Raw genomic sequence first — 19,176 nt, 5'->3', positions numbered from 1 at the left:
ACCCTGCGTGGACTGTCCGACTCTAGGTCGTTCACCCAACCCAGCAGAGCAAAGGCTGAGCGGCCCTGGCAGCTCGTGGCCCCCAGTGGTCTGACCCGAGCGGAAGGGGCCAGGTGGTGCCAGGCCCTCGGATGCTGCCTTGCCGGCAGGTCTGTGGGCCCTGTGTGCCACACTGTTGCCCCTCTCTGCCCAGCACGTTTCCACAGCAGCTCTGAACGACTATTCCGAGGGGTGCCGCTGCCGTCAGGCTCCAACCCCGCGTCTCGCTCAGGCTGCGCCTCGGCCCGCCTCTCCCTCCCGGGGGAGACGGCTGAGCATGTTGGTGCCCATGTGACCGGCGCACCTCTTCACACCCCTCCAGTGAGCCAGGGCTCCTTCCCCCGACAGGCTTCCGAGAGACGGAGGGTTGCACGAAGGTTGCCGGTCGGGGAGATGGGCACGCGGCCACGTGTGGCGCTTGGGTGAGGACCGGGACTTCGGAGGGCCTCTTCCCCCCGGGGATTGCCCGACCGACGTGTGAGGGATCGAGGATGGTAGGGGGCGGCCCCTGTACCCTGTCCCTCTCCGAGACGGAATCCAAGTTCACCTGGCACGACGTCCCCTCGGGTGGGGGGAAACCGAATGGCAGTGCATCCCCGGGCTGGTACTACTCCCTCCCTCCCTCCCTCGAAAAGGCCCTGGCGCCGGCTGGGCCCTCCCACACCCAAGTCCCGGTCCGGCCCAGCCGGGTTCCGGGCGACCGGGAAGTGGCCCTTCTCGCGCGGTAGGGCGGCCTGGAAGAGAAGGGGCCAAGGGCCTGTGAGGGGACCTTGACTCCTCTCGTGGGAGGCGTGCGGGATGGGGGATGCCACCTGGCTCTTCCCTTCTGGCGCCTCCGACCTAGGCAAGGGCGGGCGGCTGATGTGCAGGTGGAGCGACCCTCCCTCGTTGCCAGGTACCGGGTTCGACCTGGTCCCTTGTGGACAGGCCGAGGGGTTAGAAGACTTGTGCGGTCCCTCCCGGTTACCATGGGAGGAACCGGCGGCTGTGGGGCTGCCTGCTCCCGTCGCACTGGGAAACCCCTTCCTTCTTTACCCGCGGGTGGGCGGGTAGGCGGGGGCTCCCAGGCCGAGTGCCTGGCAGTGTTTTTTTCTCCCAATGGTGCAGTCTGACTCCCAGAGGGGAAGCCTTGAACGGGGCACCGGGGCCGTCTTGCTGCGCAGGCGGGGGAAGGATGGTGTCGCCTTCCTCCCGCCTCTCCTGCACCCGCAGGCGGGCAAACGTTTTCGAAAAGTTGCCTGTGACTCTTGGCGGTGGATCACTCGGCTCGCGCGTCGATGAAGAACGCAGCTAGCTGCGAGAATTAGTGTGAATTGCAGGACACATTGATCATCGACACTTCGAACGCACCTTGCGGCCCCGGGTTCATCCCGGGGCTACGCCTGTCTGAGGGTCGTTCGATCGTCAATCGCCCTGAGGCTTCCCCAGGACGCGGCTGGGGCCGTTGCAGGGTTAGCTCCGCTACCCCTTCGTCCCCCCACAAGTTCAGACCACCGATTGCCCTTGGCAGGGTCCCTCGCCGGGTCCTGCCACGGAGGTACGCCGCCAGCGCGCCTGGCCCCGAGAAGGGGCCTGGCGACCGGTCCGGGGCGCCTGGCTGCGTGCCGCACGAGGCTGTCTGTGGTGTCCCGCCGGCTGCCCGTGCACACGCGCCTCGGGTGCCCACCTCCGCCGCCGGCTTCCCGAAGAGGGAGAAGCCCTTCCGGATGTGATCCAGGGAAAGAGGGCGCACGCTGCCGGGTACGCCAGGCCCCTGCTCCAGCAGGGGCCTGGCCTATCCCCAGCTTCAGACTACGACCTCAGATCAGACGTAGCGACCCGCTGAATTTAAGCATATTACTAAGCGGAGGAAAAGAAACTAACCAGGATTGCCCCAGTAACAGCGAGTGAAGAGGGAAGAGCCCAGCGCCGAATCCCCGCCCGGCGGCGTTGGCGCGGGAAATGTGGCGTACAGAAGACCGACTCCCCGGCGTCGCTCAGGGGGCCCAAGTCCTTCTGATCGAGGTTCACCCCGCGGACGGTGTTAGGCCAGTAGCGGCCCCCGGCACGCCGGGATCGGGTCTTCTCGGAGTCGGGTTGCTTGGGAATGCAGCCCAAAGCAGGTGGTAAACTCCATCTAAGGCTAAATACGGGCGCAAGACCGATAGCCAACAAGTACCGTAAGGGCAACTTGAAAAGAACTTTGAAGAGAGAGTTCAAGAGGGCGTGAAACCGTCGAGAGGTAAATGGGTGGTGTCCGTGCAGTCCGCCCGGAGGATTCAACACGAACGGAAGGTCGGTGGCCCAGGAGTTCCGGATCCCCTCCGCGGGACCGGGGCCAGGGCCCTACCCTTTGCATTCTTTACCTGGTCCAATAATACAGATATCAAAGGCAAGGGGTATCGATTTTTATCGTAATCCAATTGATTGCCCTATAGTCTATGCAACTTCTTAATTCTCCACTCTTCTTTAGAATAAAAAAAGTGGAGAAGAAACAGGAGACTGGGACGATCTTATGAATCCATTGTCAAGGCACTTTTGTAGGTATTTCTTCAGGTGTTCATCTTCTCGTTCTGTCAGAGCATAAATCCTGCTACATGGAAGATTTGCTTATTGGTTCCAGATCAATTTTACAATCAAATTCCTGGTGTGGGGGAAGTCTTTCCGCTTCCGCCTCGCTAAATACATCCTGGTACTCAGTATACATTTCAGGTAGGCTGGTGGTGTTTATCACACAAATCGTAGCTTCTCTCTCACTTAAGTGAAATGCTGGGGTTTTCTCTGAGTCTCTTTTATATTCCTTATGGCACCCTTTTTTCCTAAACACAAGGAGACATCCTCACCAATCTTTGAATTTTCAGGAGGTAGATGTTCCATCAGTTACTGATTTAGTAGAACATATGACACGGGTGCATAAAGTAGCCACAGAAAATGTAACTAAGGCCAAAGAAAGTTACAACTTTTATGCTGATAAAAAGAGAGGAAGAGAACCAGAGTTTCAAGAAGGAGATACGGTTTGGCTGAACACCCAAAAATATCAGGCTTAAGGGAGTCAAAAAAATACAGCCAAGATTTGTAGGGCCTTATTTAATTGAGAGAAGACTAAGTGCAGTGAATTATCAGTTGAGGTTGTCCAAAGGAGTATGAGTCCATCCAATATGTCATGTCTCTTTACTAAAGAGGGTGTCAAATGATTTGCAGATGAACAAACCCCCAAAGCCAATTCAAACTAAGAAGGGAGAAGAGTTTGAGGTACAGCAAGTGTTAGATGCTAGAGTACGGAAAGGACAATTGTTCTACCTGTTAGATTGGAAAGGATATGGACCAGAGGAAAGGTCTTGGGAGTTATCCACCCATATTAACGCCACTAGATTGATTTGAGAGTTTCATAGAAGATTCCCACATAAGCCCAAGCAGAGAGGAAGTACTTTGAGGGAGGGTACTGTCAGGGCTATCAGGGCATGCAATGGCAGGAAGCACAGGATCAATACAATAACCTACAAGACAACGCTGTGCAAAAGGAATAGGCAAGGCAGACTGAGGGAGAGTCAGGAATCAAAGATGGCCTCCTAGAGAGAAAAGTTAAAACTGCAAGTGAGCTCTCTAGTGGTTGACTGCAATTGTGAATAACCAGGTGTCGAGTCCGTGCTGTGGCGTACTTGACCTGAATCCGGAGGAGAAACGGACGTTCCAGAATTTCGCCACAAAGCTTAGACAGAGATAAGCGTCGCGTTTAAATAAAGTGTTCCTTTCTAGGTGCAGTGGAGTACTTATGAAGCCTGAAGAAGCAAGTAAAAAGGTTCCAATATAAATGCAAATACATTTGTGGGCTTGTAGCATGCGCACCATCATTTCTGAGGAGAAGCCCGATTTCTAGTCATACGTATAGGATAGAAGAGGTGTTACTGGGCATGCTCTTTGCAGTGCAAGTAGCGAGCAATAGATAGTAATATGGAGACAGCACAAATCACATAAGGAGAGAGAGTAGGAAGATTATGTAGAAGACAATTTTGAAGCAGAAGAAGGCTGGCTAATAAATATTATAACAGAAATAGGAGTGAAGCAACTCTTAGGAAAAAGCAGAAGTAGACAAGAAAGAGCCAAATCGAAAAGAAGAAACAAACGAAGAAAAGGTTTAGGTGAAGCAAGAGAGTGAATTGTAAATAAGTAAACTTAACTTTCCTGAATCCACTTAATACAGCAGCAGTACAGATAATAGGTGAGGAATAAACCTGAAAGACATAAAGAAAAGATAGTATTAGGAAGAAACACATAACAAGAACTAATGAATCAATACTCTTAGTTTTCAACACTGGAGGCTAAACACAGTAATAGAAGAGAAGCAGAGGTCACAACACCATTGGGCAGGTTTACAGAGAGATTGCAATAATACAGAAAAGAGTGAATAGAAAAGTATTAGTGTTAATCATTAAATTCTTTTACAGCTGAATACAAGCCAGTTAGCATAAGAAGACAGAAATGGACAACGTCTGAAGCTGAAGAAAGAATCAGACGCAGTGTAACAGTCTCTTCTCTATCCCATCCTGTTCCCCCCCAGGTCTTGTTGGCATTCATGCAATCTATGTTTGTTGCTAAGAAGCTTGCGTGAGGCATTGGGAACTTGCGGCATTCGGCTCCTGTGCATCTGGAAGATGAGCATCAACTCTGACAAATCTGACACACTCCCACCCCAAATCAATACTGTAGTTAAGACCATCAACATTTACTCACATTACTCCACACAACCCACCTTGACAGAAAAACTGGTGATGGAAGAAGAGCCTGTGATTTTTCTCTTGGGAAGTACTCTGAGGCAAAACATTGCCCCAGACTAAACAAATATTTGTCTAAATCAATCTGTATTACTCAACACACTCAAAATATACGTGACAGTAGATCTGCTTCATGAATCAATGCTTAGGAATGCACTGAGAACAGCTGCGTGAGAAATTGATAAGCTAGTTGAGGAGGGTGTAAGCCCTTTTTAAGAAAAAGCCACCTTCCTTGTCAGGCAACCCACAAAAATTCATTATATTAATCTATGCATAACCATCTAGTAGCTTAGCACAAAAGCATTCAGGCTTGGCTTAGAAGAAATGTGTAAAATATTTATGCAACATACAAACAAATAAAGGGAAACCACAGCACAAGAAAAATCCAATACCAGTTTAGCAACATAGAATAAACTTTATTACATTATTTGACACCAAAATGATAACATCAAATTAGCAGATCCGGAGATATGCAACTTTAAAGGTTTAGGTAAAAATAGTGCTTAATAACACAAAGCCCCAAATGTAGTTATCTGGTCATGCTGGACCTGGACAAAGTCATGAGTTCAGGCTGGAAGCGATGGAGCGCAGCCTGGATACAGGGACCAGCTTAGGCCCTCTGAGAATTGCACCTCATGTCTTTGATGTAGGGGGTTGTGCTGCGGTCTTTCCGAGGTGTAATGCTGGGGTCCTGCATTGAGATGCATCATGCAGTGTCGGTTCTAATGAGCGATGTAGATTTCTGCTTCGAATTGGGTTGTGCTGCGTTGCTTCCAAAGATGATCTGGAAGGCCTGTGAGGTGACATCTGCATCGCGTTGTATCACGCTGTATCTTTTCAGATGAGGAGCTGTGAGGGCTGTAATGCAAGGTTTGTGTCCAATTGTGTCATACTGCATCAATTCCGATGAGGAGCTGTGAGGGCTACATCAGGTTGTGCTGTGCTGCATTTGTTCTGATGGGGACCACAGCTGGGCTGACAGACCACCTTTATCCCCACTTCTAAGGGTCCATGACTGGGGAGGCACCACTTGGGGGGTTAGGACTCACAGCAGGCAGATTTCAGGTGCGGGGATCAAGAGTGTTTAAGCTTGTTGTGTCCCTGTAGCTCAGAACAGGAGGCCAGCCAGCTAGCCATTAAAGTCATTCAGGTGGTCGTGTACAGGTCCAGTTCTTCTTTCTCAGGTAGTAGGGTAGCATAGTATCCCTTCTTGCAGGCATGGCAGTAGGCAGCAGTGCAGCCCTTCTTTCAGCTGAGAAAGCAGGGCTGTAGCACAGCCATTCTGAGCTTTCCACTGGTAACACCAAGCCTACTCATCTGGTTGCTTAGCCCCACATAAAACTCCTCATTGCTGGAAAAGAATACAGGGAGACATTGGAAAAGAATGCAGGGAGCCATTGGTGGCCTGTTAAAGGAACCTCCCTCATTGGTAACCCCATGCTTTCTGAACAGTAAACGACTCCCAAATCCCTTATCACAAGTAGACCAGTGCATATATAGTAATACCTCATCATTATTCACAATATTCTAAATCACCATGCATGGTCAGGCATATAAAGCGGTCAATGCTCTTTTCAGCCTGGGGAGAATGGGTAGACGCAAGAAGCTCGCACAGGTCAGAAAGTGTGTGTTTCATGCTGAGGACTTGTTAAGGGGGCTCACCTGTAGTTCAGCGAAGATTCGGTCAGCTTCCTTACATAGTATATGGACTTGTGGCTAGTCTACGTGAGTAGTTCTGTTGCTTGAATGGGTTTGCTCCAGAAGAGGGTTGGCTATGCTATGCAATACTTGGAAGGACAACAGGAACAGAGTGGTACGCACACATGAGTTACCCATGTTAGACAATACTATGGCATTATGCTGACTTTGCAACCAATGGCTGGGTGCTCCCTGATGTGGCATTGACACCCACTGACATTTATGTAAGAACGGACATATGCATACATTATTTGTGGTCACCAAATATTTTCCTTATCTGGTTTTGTGGGCCTTAAGGCTCTGTGTGCTATGCCACTATCAAACTATGTTGTAGCTACTGGGCTTCCACATAAATATGAATTTACATTGAATTTACCCAATTGCCTTTTCTAGGTTTCCAAAAGACCATGGTAGATGATGCAGAAAAAGCTCTAGTGATATGAAAGTTAAATGCCATAAGTGTGCTGCAATGTGTATTTACACCACTCCAATCTAAAACAAAAATGCCAGGAACACCACTATGCTCTGGTTAGGCTGCAGTTTAAACAATTGAAGAGACACAAGGAAAGAAAGCATGTCTTTGCCATAAAGGAAAGCCTATGTTATCTAATAATTAGTCACCGTTAAAGTTGCCTTGTAACCTTGCAAGCTGCAGAATCATATATAAAAATGTCACTCTGCACTGTTTGTGTGTGTGCCCGCACAGTGAATAAATACCAATAAACTGTTTTAAATGTATAGGTTAGGCTATAATTTCCATGAACATGCTAGGTGTCAGTAAACTCTACATTTCATATGTTTGAGACAATGCTAGGAATGTGAATCAACAATATTTCACGCTTAGTTAAAAAAAACTGATGTAATGGTGAATATAGATGTTTGTTGACGGTAGTGGAGAAGTAAGGTTATTCAAGTGTACTTTGTGGTACTTGTGCTAAAACCAATTTAGAACCATCTTTTTCACTCAGGTTTACTCAGATTGCAATACACATTCCTGGCTGATAGCATAATGGCTTGCTCTCTGGGCCGTGGAAGGTGGGGAATGGATTAGCCATCTGTGAGAAGGACAGGAATAGTTAGAAGAACAAATGAGTGCCTTTGCAGTTCCTCTATTGACTTGAAGACGCCAAAAGGGGTGCGCAGGAGGTTATCTAATTCCTTCTTTGAATTACGCTAGACATTCTGCCTCCGATCCCAGCAAAAGGGAGACACAGTGTTTGACCCTGAGAGTGGAGAGTACAACTTATTTAAATAGATCGGTGACTAAAGGAGAACCAGAGTCTCTCCAGACGAAGATGGGTTTAGGGCTTCTGGGAATTTTCCAAGTAAAACGATGAGGACGTGCTGCAATGGAGGTGGGCATACGGTGAAAAAGTAAAGAGGATTTACTGTAGAAAATTGTTTAGTCACTTGCTATTGTGTAGCTTAAGACTGGCAGATCATGACCACCTCTTCTAAAGACTCTGGGAACTGGGATGACTGGAAGCAAAGGACTCAAGGGCACCTGATTCATGCTGGCAACCAAGGACTGAAACTGATCTTCAAGGGTCAAGTGGTTGGCCTTCTCTTTGCTTGCTCCAGGGACACAAAGGACACAAGGTCTCACAACTCCAGCAAAGTCAAGCTGACTTCTAAGGACTAGACACCGAAGGCGCCTAGGCTGAGAAAGACCCTGTGTCTAGAAGTCCTCTCAAAAGGTGTTGAGGGCTGCAGTTGGGACCAGGAGGAACTTTCCAAACAGTTGAGAATAAGTGAGAGTTAGTCATGTTTTTAACCACTGGAGGACTAGGACAAAGTAATGAGTTTTGATATGGAGGTTGTACTCTAGGCAGGCAAGAAAACTAGGTTTGTACCACCCAGATATTACTTATTGTGGTGTATTTTTGCCTATTTCATTTGCCTATGTGCTTCTGGAATGAATTGGTTTGGTTGTTCTCTTGACTTTTGAATTGTTGATACTGCTTGAATGGAACTTACATTTCTCAGTATAATTGTCAGAAGCCTTTGCAACAGCTCACAGGGCTTGAGTATAATTTCACTGAGACTTGTGTTGAGACCTAACCAAGATGTGTTTATTAAGTTCCAAATTAATAATCCACTTTCTGACAATTAGCACAATTCACCTCCTCCAATATTGTCCATCAATCATCTTAAGAGTGGAAGAAATAAAAGCCAACATTTGTGCTATTAGGACTGAATCAGAAACAGAGAGTGACCAGGAGATTATTTATTTTGTCTATCCATGTTTTGGAGAACCCAAAGGAAGCCCATTATTCATATGAGTAGGAGTATGTAATTCACCACAGTAAAGACTCAAGGATGAAGAGCTGCTCCTGTGGAGAATCAATTACCTCATAGATTTGAGAAGAGTGACCAAGTAAACTGGTAATAATTTAAACTAGTGCTTTTAAACTGTTGAATCTGTCATGCTCTGCCAATCTACCTGCACCATATGGACTAGGTAATTCCTGAGAAACAGGATTTTCACTCAGAATTGCCTTCCACTGCTCAATAAACTAATGTTGTGCATCTACAACCAAGTAAATTGTGAGTGTTCTAATATGAGAAACTACAGTATGTATTGCAGCTTCTCTAAGAATCATAAATGCATCTTAAATGTCAAAGTATGGAGAAAAATACAATTGGCTTTTAACATTTGATTTTCAACTTGTACTTCTCCACTGACACCAACGAGGAACTACTTTCCATCATTTGTACTGTTGAATACTCTTAACCATAATGAGATACCTCACATGAAAAATAGCACTCAAGCAAAGTTTGTTTGGAACCTGTCTGTCCAGGTCTTCTGATGCACACACCACTTGCTGTCAAGTGCAATAAGAGCAAATGAGAGCTGCGGATCAAAATATATTTCTGCTTTAGTGGTGACCAGCTGCTGAGCACTACTCACATTGGACCTTTAATTTAAGATATTTTTAACCACAAGGTTTTCTGTTGATATCGGAGAATTCAGTCCCATGTTTTGACTAACAGTGTTACAGCTCATTTTGGAATGGCGACCCACAGAATTAGCTCATCTATTGCATCCTTAGAAGACCCTGGGGCATATTCTCAAGTACTTATCGCCAATTTATCGGCACTTTAGAGCCTCAAAAGTTGCGATAGATTTATCGTCCTATCCTCAAGCTGGTGCAAACTGCTGATATCGCCAGTTTTCCAGCCATGACTGCCGCAAAAAACATCGCCAAGGATGAGAGCGACAACTAAAGCTAATGATATACAAAGTAGTTGTTCCCGTGCAAAAACACATGAAAACAGCACTTCGCTATATTCTCAACGACCAGCCAGATCTGCGATGCGATCCAAAAACAGGTGATAAGGCGTGTTAGCATCAGGGATTTAACACCTGCCTTTTACTGGTGTTAAGCAGGATGACAACCTGCAGTATGAAAGGGAGCCCAGCCCAGAGCCACATCTGAAGACCAACTTATGTCATGCAGCTACTGATCATGCAGCTCTGAGACCCAAGAGGACCACAACACCCACCGCCACCACCCCCAACCCCCAAACCCCCTCACAGTCTACCACCGAGGCAGCGCAGAACAAGACAGCTGACCTTTCGAAAACAGCATGGACCCTCAACCACACAATCGCCCTTCCCTGACTCCAAGGTCCCAGGCTGGTCCTATGGGGGGCTTGTGGAGCTCTGGTTGTCCTCTGTACTTGCTCCAGCTACCTCCAAGGTGCTTCGCAGTTGCTTGTGTTTTGTTTGTGTTTTTTGTTGCCGCTTTTATAGTGATTTTTCCTGCCTGACTTGTGGGACTTGCAGGGCTGGAGCTACTTATCACAGAATTTTTTATTGCAGTTGGCCCCATCACAACATTTTTCACGTTCAGGTTTAGATTTTTATCGCCGTCCCGGTTATTTTATCGCAGACATTTGACGTGTTATCGGAAACTATCACATGTTACTGCCGTGTTATGAATACAACATTGTTAGATGTGGGGGTCTCTTGTTGGCAATGCTATTCACCTTTGTCCAAATAGGGACCCTTACTTCTAAGTCCGGATAAGGGGATTACACTCCTTAATAACCCCTGCTCACCCCCTTGGTAGCTTGGCACGAGCAGACAGGCTTATCTCAGAGGCAGTGTGTTAAGCATTTGTGAATATACACAGTAATACAGTGACAACACTACAGATGGACACAACACAGGTTTTATAAAAATAAGTATTCTTTATATTGACAAACACAAGACCACAAATGACAAACATCCACAATACTACACTTAAGATTACTTAAAAGATGATTCAAGTCTCTTAGTTCAAGTTGTTGGTAAATGCAACAAAGTTCTCAACAAAGTACCTGGATGCGTAACTCAAAATGAACAAAAGACTCGCAACAGGGGAGATGCGTTGGTTCCATGACCCGGGGTAACGGTTGCGTCCTGCTTCAATGCTTGCGCAGTGTAGGGGACTCATCGTGAGCCATACCGGTGCGGAGGTGATGCGTAGATTCTCGGCCTACCGGCCCGTTGCGTTGCGCAAGATGGCACCTTGATGCAATGCGATGATCCGGTTGTGATGCGAGAAGATGGCGCCCTTGATGCGGCGATGCGATGACGATGCGATGACGCCCTGGCAGCCTTGCAACGACTCTGTACTTTGGAGCCACAACAGGCCCTGCGACATGCTTCTCTGGTGATGCGATGGCGACTCTCAGGATGGCGTCACGCTTCTCTGGTGATACGACAGCAGGCAGCTTCGATGAACACACGCTTCCAGGGAGATGCGGCGAAGGTTCTCTTCTCTGGCTTTGTGCCGATTTTAGCTGCGGAGGCGACACGCTTCTTCTCGATGCGTCGCGCTACCAGCTCCCAGCGGCACACAAGTGTCTGGAGTCATAATTCCCAGCAAGGTAATTCAGGAGGGAGTTGGAGGTGAAGTCTTTTGTCCCTGAGACTTCAGCAGGAGGCCAGCACAGTTCAAGCCCTTGGAGAATATTTGTAGATGAAAGTCCTTACAAAGTTCCTTCTCCTTTCCCTTCACAATGAAGCAACCACTGCATGCCAACCCAGCAAACAGCACACTGGCAGAGGGGCAGTACAACTCCTGCAGCTTCCCTGGTTTTTCTCCTTGGCAGAAAGGTTTCTTGTCCAGAAGTGATCTAATGTCTTGGGATCAGGGTCCCAATATTTATACCCCAAGATCCTTTGTTCTCTGAAGGCAGAGAGGCCTCTGCCTAGTCCAAACCAGTTCCTGACCACTTTGTTTACATGACTCTATTCTTCCTTTCACTGTGCAGGGCAGAGACATCAGCCGCTGCACAGGAGGTGGAGCCAGCACAGGGGAGGGCAGATACAGCTCTGGAGCACTCTGTTGACATGATTCCTCCTCTCCTTTCACAGTGCAGGGCAGAGATATCAGACAAGCCACAGGGGGTGGAGCCAGCATTGTAGAGGGAAGGCCCAGCCCTATTCAGGTCCCAGGTGCAACTTCTCCATCCCATCTAGATGCAGATCTCTATATTCACCACCGGGCTGCCCCAGCCTGTCTCCTGTAATCCCCCAGCCCTGTCACTCACAAACCCAGACACGGAATACACAACCCAGTAGAGGCAGGCCTGGATAGTTAGGCAAGAAAATACCTACTTTCTAAAAGTGGTATTTTCAAATACAGAATATTAAAACCAACTTTACTAAAAGATGTATTTTAATATTCTGAGTTCAGCCATACTAAAATCGAACTTCTACCATGTTCTCTGAGTCAGTTAGGATTATAAGAATGTAATAATCTATCTGCCCATTCTGGCCTATGAGAACAGGTAGCCTTCAATAGCGAAAAACTGAAATGGCTGAAATTCACTATTAGAACATGCTACACACATCAGAGTATGTCCTACCTTATACTTACAATAAACCCTGCCCTTGGGACTACCATAGGGGTAATTTAAAGCAAAGGGAAGGTTTAGGGACTGGCAAGTGGGTGCACTTGGCCAAGTCGACATGGCAGTGCTAGACTGCACATAGGCCTGCAATGGCAGGCCTGAGACACACTTTACAAGCTGCTTCTGTGGTTGGCACAACCAGTGTTGCAAGACCACCAGCAGCATTTGATGTACAAGCCCTGGGCACACATGGTGCACTGTACTAGGGGCTGACAGATAAATCAAATGACCCAATCATGGAATAACCAATTAGTACATACATAGGGACATAGGGAGCACTTACACTGTGGCACTGATTAGTAGTGGCACAGGGCCCGATTCACAGAATGAACTTAAGACTCAATCCTAAACTTACTGCTATTTTGGTATTCATAGAATGCACTTACTACTTTTGGCATTCACAGAATGCACTTACTACTTTTGGTATTCACAGAATGAACTTACTACTTTTGGTATTCACAGAAGTTAGGATTTTGTCTTAAGTCTGTCTTAAGTCTGTCTTAAGTTTGTCTTAAGTCTGTCTTAAGTCTGTCTTAAGACAAACTTAAGACAAAATCCTAACTTCTGTGAATACCAAAAGTAGTAAGTTCATTCTGTGAATGCCAAAAGTAGTAAGTGCATTCTGTGAATGCCAAAAGTAGTAAGTGCATTCTGTGAATACCAAAACAGTAGTAAATTTAGGATTGAGTCTTAAGTTCATTCTGTGAATCGGGCCCACAGTGCCCAAAGCAGAAATCCAGCAAAACATATAAAAACAGAGGAGGCAATCCATCAAAATGGAAGGGAGACTCACGCCAATGATGCCAGGTCTAACAAACATTAACATGGAGTTATTTTCCTGCGATAGACGTCAATATGAAAAATTGCGTTAACCTATTTTGGCGATGATTATCGCACGTTCTTGAAAATATCCCCCCCTGTCTTAATTGTGACATAATGGTAGACACGTCGATTACCTCATTCCAACAGACACCACTAGGAATGTTTCATATTCATTAATTATTCTAAAATCAGTTTTGATGGGCACATTTTTGGGTTATTTTCAATTTTTCTGTAATCATGCAATATTACCCAGTTTACCATTAGCCACTGCACATTCGCATTGCATTTTCACAATTTCACTTTAAACGAGAATGGCTTTGGAGAAAGTAATTAGACTTTCTCTTGCTGCTACGGCCTTTTCAGCAATCCATTGACCATTGCTGGTGTCGGATAAACAGTAATATAGATTCTAAAATATGATTAAATATTTCCATTGGGAACATTGTTCTTGTTTCAAATGCGATGTAACATGCTTTGGACTCTTCAAAGTCATGTTGCCCTCTTGAAATAACTGCAGCTTCGAGAACAGTTTCTTTTATGAAACCTTACATTTGTGTGAAAGGTGAAGCAAATCATTTACCTGACAGCTTGAATCATGTTTTCATCCTGTTTGAATAAAATTTAACTAATTTAGGTTTTTTGTTCCTGCTGCAGATAAAAAAAACCTTCCCCACATGTGGAAATGTTTATGCTATCAGAGGAAAATGACCAGCTCTTGCCTCAATGATGTAATAAACAGCAGACAATGGACCAGATAATTCATGAAAAGTGCCAGGTATGGGGTTCCACCACCTGTGTAGCAATTTCAGTAACTTTTGATCCAGCTAATACTCACGGATTACTTAACAAATCGTTCAGATTTGCACAACTGTGATTTCACAGGTGACAGCGTGCTTCTCCCATAAGCTAGAATAGTTTATGCTGTATTCAAATAAAATTATATTTTGTTTTGCTTTCATTATGTCAAACTTGGGACATTATTTTCTTATCTAAACTCATCACTGGTTGAAGTAGTTTAGCATAATTGTCAATAAACGATTTACTCTGATTCGTGATAGCTAAGAGACATTTTCAATTTCTTTACATTTGCGGAATATCAAAGTTTATCCAGAGCCTTTATTTATTTCTACTACGGCTTTAGCATCAATGCATTTTGGGTGACATGAGCTACCCCTCCATGCTAATAGGAGCTAAGAAATCAATTTCATGTTATGACCCTTTTGCAAGGTTATTTTTACTGGAACAGGCATGAACATGCACGATTTTTTTATATCTTCATCAAATGCAGACCTGAGCAAAATAGTAACAACACCAGTTATTTTTGTTCTCTGAACTAAGAATCTACTAGAACAGAAGTATTCAAACTGTTTTGCTCTGAGTCTCAAATAAAGAAAATGTTTTCAAGTCAGGGCCCACTCCAAAACATTATGGCAAGGATTTGGGGGATGTGGGGGGCGGGGCAGGTGAGGCATGCCTGAGCACAGGGGGTGGGGTTTATATGATCAACACATTCTCCCAAATCTCACTTCCTCCCTCAGGGCATCTCTCTGAGGAAACTGTCTCTTTCCATTCGTAAATTAAAAAAGTAGCTCCCACATAGTGCCCCTGACCGTGGGCCATCTCTTTCACTGTAACCATGGCCTTTGCTCCTATCCTCATTCTTCTGGGCCATTACCTTGAGGTCCTAGGGCCTCATTTATGAAAAGTGACGTATCACTGCGTGAAAACGACACCAGTGATGCATCATATTTACAGTATGACGCATCATTGCGAAAGGAGTTACAGATACGTCAGTATTTCTGATGTATCTGTATGGCGCAAAAGTGACGCATTGCTGGAGTGTGTCACAAAAGTGACGCAACTCCAGCAATGTGTCCTTTCACATGGGGTAAGCCCAATGTGAAAGTGCTTGCGTCAGTCTTACGCCTGCTGTGAGGCAGGCGTAAGAAATTGACACATTTGCATCCTAGAAGTGGCGCAGTGAAATCCTATAAATTTTACTGCCTCACTTCTATGACCTTTTCTTGCATCAGAACACCCCCTGCATACATTATACCTGGCGGTATAATGTTGCGCAGGGGTTTACAAAGTAACGCATCTACCTAGATGCGTCACTTTGTAAATATGGTGCAACAAGGCACATTTTTTACGCTGCTGGTGCTTCATAAAAAGTGACGCGCCAGCGGCATAAAAGTGACGCATGGCCTCATAAATGATGCCCCTAGAGTCTAGACTATCAGGGCTCAGCACCTAAATAATAGAGCTGGTCTTCTCTCTGCCACCCCCTCCAATTACCTGAAAGGTCATATGCATGTAAACAATAGTGGAAGTGGGTGAAAATTAAACAAAAAATGGGTACATCAGTAACCATAGATCTATGGTGACCCATACACCTATGTTTTTTTATTCTCCAAAAACTGTTCTCATACTATTAAAAAACAATCATGTCTGGGGATTAAATGTAGACCTTTAGGTGCCTTTGGGTGAAAAAAGGGAGTGATTCTTCCCTTGTGCTGTAAAACCGAGAGATGGACAGAGAGCTAAAGCAACAAGCCTTTTCACCACAGTGCCTTCTACCTGAAAGAAATGTAAATGTGTTCAATTGGTTAATTGCCAAAGACAAAGGCTGCTTGGGAGCCTTGATATAGTTTAAATGATAGAGTCACTTAAAGCTTTATGGTGACAAAGATTTATTCTTTTGAGAGTTAATGTAAGGAGTTTATCAGTTGAGTTTTGCAAAGCATCGCTTTAATGGACACATAAAATTGTTTGCATTTAATACAATTTATTATGTATTTCTAAAATATATACTTTGAAAGCAATCGTTTTACCTTGAACACTAAATCATTTTGCAATAGCCTATCTTATAAGATATGTAATACATTTTTATAATAATGGCTTACATATTCACAGTACATTCTGTTACAGGCTGGGACCTCATAATAAAATAAATCCCAAAGTTACTGTTCCTCACTACACCAACCAGGATTTAATTCTGCGACTCTCTGGTCACACACACAGACATCAGCAGTGATCGCATAAGCCAATTGAAGATTCATACAGTAAAAAAATGGATTTCCCATGATTACTTTAGATTGCATTGATTTTTTTTATTTAAGGTGTGTGTGTGTGTTTTATGTACAGCAAATGTAAAGAACAATGAAATAGTTACAGAATATTTTGTTCTTTTTAGCCACTTTGACCCTGCAATTACACTTACTGACCCCTACCCCCACAGCACTCTGGATAACAGTTCCCATTATTTTATTTAGGTGATGTAGATGAAGACAGCCTGGAGAAATGCCAAATAATGAGGGCTGCACTTCCAGGCCATTTTCTTTTACCAGTACTTGCAGAAGCATTTGGGCTGTCCTGAGAATAAAGCCACGAAAACCCAGGGTGGCGCCCCCACAGTTTGGAGACCTTTGAACAACAGCCTGTGTATAAACATATTCAAATCTCTAGTGCAATCCAAACGGAGTTATGAATTCAAGTAAATGCCTACTGGAAGGGGTTCACACCCACCCCTGGTCAAGGGGAATTAAGAATTACAAATCTGGAATCTTCAGTCAAATATTTTGAGAGGTCTCTGCCCAAATTGATTGGAAACACAGATTAATAACCTCATCAAGTTATTTTCAAGAATATTGATTTTCCTTAATAAAGACAGTGGCCAGTGGCGTAACGAAACTTGAGGGGACTCCCCTCTAAAGTACATGGATGGGTCGCCCCACGCCCTGCACTCAGTCAGGAGATCTCAGGCTGTGGGCCAGCCATCAGTGGAGAAGCGAGGAAGTGTGGCTCAATGGTTAGAGCAAACAAAACAGGTGATGGACCGAATGTGGATCAATGTCACACATTCATCCCAGTCAAAAGATCTGGGCCCAAATCCATCGTTTTTTTGCACTCCACACCACCCTGGGTTAGACAATGGCGATATGCATTGTTAGAGCGGCAGACCCTGATGCAGTAGTCTGGCCAGGACCAGGATTCAATTCCTGCCTTGGCGGGTCTCGGGCTCAATTTCCTCGGACCTGATAATTCTCGCTTCGGTGCTTATTCTAATCATGAGTTCCACTCTGCACCTTTGGGCAATAGCCTGCTTAATCTCTACAACGTCCCCAACAACGCTGAGGATTCCTGACTTCACCTTGGGGGTGCCCAGCAGTGGGCTCCTCACTGGGAAAGGCCAGGAAGGGTTCCTCTGCAGTATTCGTACAAGCGCCGAGATGCCTATGGGTAGTCGTGCGCTATACAAGTGAGTAATCATTTATTCATCAGTGCACAGTGCTGTTGGGGCAGCGGGGGCTTTTATTACACTACTGAACAAGATACGTTTCTTAACTGCCATTGTCCAGTGTATCCAATTAACACTGCACGTTAATGGCCAGGAATTGGAAGCTTTCCTTAATCGCTTTTAACATCATTCAGCTCAATTAGTAATGTTAATTCAATAGCACAGAATGAATGCAAGGCCAACACTGGCCTGATGGTTGTAGTAATTTCAATGATGGACTCATAATATTGTGTATTATTCCTCCAGTAGTTCTACTGGCAGCTAAGACAATTCATTACTATATCACAAATACCTATGTGGCACTTTCTTTCATTGACATTTCTTTTAAGTTCAAGAAGATTTTATTGAGCAAAAGCAAGGTGTCAATACAATGAGACACATTGTAAAAAGAGCAATTTTAAAAGGACGGGCGGGTTGTAAAGCTAAACAGAGAGTGTACAAGGGTTATAACTATAGAGCATTGTAAGAATAAGGAAATGGAATAAGATAATGGAGAATGGAGAATAAGGAACATCTAGGGTTATCGAGGGAGTTTGGGGACTTCTTGTTGGGTAGGTTGCAGGTGAAAGGAACGCTGAGCACAAGCATCAAGATAAAGCGTAACTGGAAGCCACAAGTCTGCACGCTTTGCTGCCATAGTGATGGGGAAAACAAAAGCAGTATCAAGTCTATCGTTATGACACACATTATACCACCATGCTTTAAAGGAGATATTGGAAAAGTCCTTCCAATTAACTGTAATCTGCTGAAACGCAACAGCTAGTAACAAGTCAACAATTCGAACATTGAGTGAGACGTCTTCCCAACAGGAGGAAAGACTACCAAGAAAGATGTGAGTATAAGAAAAGGATATATAAGTATGAAAAATGTCATTAATTTGGGACCAGACTTGTACCCAGAAATTGTGAACAAAGTTACAGGGGAAAAACATATGAAATAAAGTAGAGTGAGGAGAGGAACAAGACCAGCAAAAATCAGGGGTAGCAGGAAATCTCTTATTGAGGTCAGATGGTGTGAGGAGAAGCCTATTATAAATGAAAAACAATGATTGTGTTAGGTTAGCTGCTCTGGAGGATTTACGAATCTTAGTCCAAGTTCTGGTCCATAAAGACACCGGCCAGGGCGTGGCGAAGTCGCATTCCCATTGTTCTTCTACTTTAGTCTTAGACCGAGTGAGCTCTACATGGTGCAAGTATTTGTAAATGGTAGAGGCTTTAGACACGGTTCGCAGGAAAGAATGGAGTTTTGAGGCAGAGGTAGGAAGTGTAGGGGAAGTATAGGGGGAGAATCGGGTATATGTGGATAGTACAGCCTCTTTAAGCAGAAGATATTTCCGAGCGAAGGATGCAGGCAAGTGGAAGGACTGACGAAGGTCAGAGAAAGGTAGGAATGTAGATTGAGAAAATAATTGAGATACCCATATTAATGCCTGTTTTCTCCACGACTTCCTATAGAAAGGTTTACCGTTGATTAGAATATGTAAGTTATGCCAAATAGTGGAGTTAAGAAAACCAACCACCGTTGTGATGGGAGGAGGAGTGGAGCATAGAAGCAATTTGGTAGTGAATTTGTGCAGGGGAGACAACAACGAGGATGGTTTGCAGGGGAAGGATAAATATTCAGCAAAGGAAAACAGCGAGAGTGAAAGACGTTCAATCGTGA

The 19,176-nt window shown here is 45.1% G+C and overlaps 1 non-coding gene across 1 annotated transcript; it reads left to right on the top strand.

Annotated features, from left to right (window-relative positions):
* Positions 1 to 1,281: 1,281 nt before the first annotated feature.
* LOC147724062 (5.8S ribosomal RNA) lies at positions 1,282 to 1,435 on the top strand. Its single transcript, XR_015295502.1, has one exon. It is a non-coding gene; the product is annotated as a 5.8S ribosomal RNA (ribosomal RNA).
* The last annotated feature ends 17,741 nt before the right edge of the window (positions 1,436 to 19,176 follow it).

This window comes from Lissotriton vulgaris, chromosome 4_1 (assembly GCF_964263255.1).
Source record: "Lissotriton vulgaris chromosome 4_1, aLisVul1.2, whole genome shotgun sequence".
In the NCBI taxonomy this organism is placed as follows: domain Eukaryota; kingdom Metazoa; phylum Chordata; class Amphibia; order Caudata; family Salamandridae; genus Lissotriton; species Lissotriton vulgaris.
The sequence above is the reverse complement of the archived record's forward strand: the minus strand, read 5'-3'. Positions and strand labels throughout refer to the sequence as shown.